The sequence below is a fragment of the Gadus morhua genome, chromosome 4 (genome assembly GCF_902167405.1).
Source record: "Gadus morhua chromosome 4, gadMor3.0, whole genome shotgun sequence".
Taxonomy (NCBI): Eukaryota; Metazoa; Chordata; class Actinopteri; order Gadiformes; family Gadidae; genus Gadus; species Gadus morhua.
This window is the reverse complement of record NC_044051.1, coordinates 10,531,593-10,534,092: the sequence shown is the minus strand read 5'-3', so window position 1 is coordinate 10,534,092 and position 2,500 is coordinate 10,531,593. Positions and strand designations below refer to the sequence as shown.

The window sequence follows — 2,500 nt, the reverse complement described above, 5'->3', positions numbered from 1 at the left end:
ATGTCACTTCCTTCCCGTTTCCCCAAAACCGTCCCAGTTTTACAATTTGTAGCGATTTATGCATGCGACATTTCTTTAAGAATGGTACGCAGTCAATCAATCCCACTGTTTGGCATTTGGGGGGGAGGTTGCAGATTGCAACCAACTTTATCAACTTTAATCATACTTTCATTTTCACATTGCATGAAAATTACATTTTACCTCCAAAATCTGTGAACTGCACTTATCATGTTAAAAGACAACTGGATTCTCTATCATGGCTTTTACAGCCATAGAGCTGTGATGATTTCAACAGAGTTATAAAATGTTTTTGCTATTCTTTAACTATCTCTTTTGCCATAAGAAGCTCAGCATAAGGTTCTGGAAAACAAATGCGTCTTTAAGGCAGGCCGTAGTGTACTACATAGCTTCTCTTCCAAGTGAACCTGCATCACTGCTTCATAGCGAAAATGAAAACCCTAAAGTCCATCATGAAAAGACTAGATCATAGAAAGCACATGTAACTTTCATTTAGGGGTTAATTTGCCGAGAATCCGAATGTATCCATCAGTGGCAGAGCACTTGCATCGAATAATATTTAGCTTGCATTGATTGGCCCCGAGTTCTGGCTACGCCGCCATAGAAATCTTGGCTCTCGTTGCTCTTGGCTTTCATTCCCTGAGCTGTTTTTTTTTTGGGGTTTTGCCGTTGATGATACTCTGAGACATGAGACAAAGAACTCTCTGGCATGACTTGGGTGTTTCTTTTTTTTCTTTTCGTGTTGACTCAAGTCTTTGAAGCGAGTTCAGAATAAAGGAGGGGGGTTGGTGGTGGGGGGGGGGGGGGTGGATTAGATTTAGTTTTCAGGGCTCTCGACGCGGGTATGAAGTGTATCACACAGCGCGTGCAGTGAGCTCGCTGAGGTGAAAGGAAATCAGGGGTGACATGAGCAGCGTGTGGCCCACGCATCAAAGACCCTGCGTTCCGCACACACGCACGCACGTACACACACACACACACACACACACATACACATTCACACAGAAAGACAGAGAGACACTCACACAGAAGGACAGAGAGACACGCACACAGAAGGACAGAGAGACACTCACAGACACAGACACACACACACACACACACACACACACACACACACACACACACACACACACACACACACACACACACACACACACACACACACACACGCACACACACACACACACACACACACACACACACACAGAGAAAAACAGGGAGACACACACACACACTTGGACACATACATATATTCATAGACATCTACTTTTGTTCTTGCTTTCACTTAACACACGGAGAGATAAAAACACACACACGCATACACACAAACACGCCTGAACACACGAGTAGGTCCACATCTATCTTCTTTCAGTGTGTGTTTGTGCATGTGTGAATCCTGAAAGACAGAACCAAACACACATACTACTATGTTTTTTTGGCTACTAGGTCCCTATGTCTTCCCCCCCTTCCTTTATCCGTCACACACACACACACACACACACACACACACACACACACACACACACACACACACACACACACACACACACACACACACACACACACACTTTCACACACACACACACACACACACACACACACACACACACACACACACACACACACACACACACACACACACACACACACACACACACACACACCCACACACACACACACACACACACACACACACAGACAAGACGGGACATCACCACCCTGAGTATCAACTCTTCAGACATGAAGACACACAAACAGCAAAGGTCTCCTCTGTTAGTTCAGGAACGCGTTAGCTTCCTCTCGCTTTACGTGTATATAAACGGACCTGTCGACGGCCGTGGAAAGAAACTCACACATAATGTATACAAATCCGCTTCCAACTCTTTTTCTATTCATGGGTTTATTTCTTCAAAAAATACTTTTACCGTCTCGCGAAATTACTGTCAACTCGTATTGAAAGCTGAATCCTAAACGCCAGCAGTAAGAGTAAGTTTCACAAGAAGTCTGTGTCTAACTCTTCTAACTCAGCAAAACATTGCTACCTGGCCCGCCCCTGAAAGGATTTAGAAAACGCCAGATAGGTCGAACCATGACAAAGTATTCTTTTACTCTAGAACGCCAACAGCCTTCGTCGTATGATCTGTTAACATCAGGTACCCCAGAAGAAAACAATGGTAGTCCATGAGGATGAGACAGCGATAGAGTGAGAGAGAGAAATGGTGCGTGATGGAATATTTGAGCAGGATAACTATTTTAGTATCCATCACATCCACAGCTGCAGTACTCCTCTGTACTCCTCAGAAAAGTGATTTCAGTATGATTTCCTGCTAACTGAAGATCTGCCTTTCAATCACAGATATGCTGGATACTATCTGTGTGTGTGTGTGTGTGTGTGCCTCTAAATGTGTGTGTGTCTGTTTCTGTGTGTGTGTGTGTGTGTGTGTGTGTGTGTGTGTGTGTGTGTGTGTGTGTGTGTGTGTGT

At 44.4% G+C, this 2,500-nt stretch overlaps 1 protein-coding gene across 1 annotated transcript in view; it reads right to left on the bottom strand.

The window, feature by feature from the left end:
* LOC115543144 (metalloprotease TIKI1) overlaps nucleotides 1-2,500 on the bottom strand; it is a 32,764-nt gene that overhangs the window by 3,012 nt on the left and 27,252 nt on the right. The gene's annotated exons all lie outside the window — the stretch shown is intronic.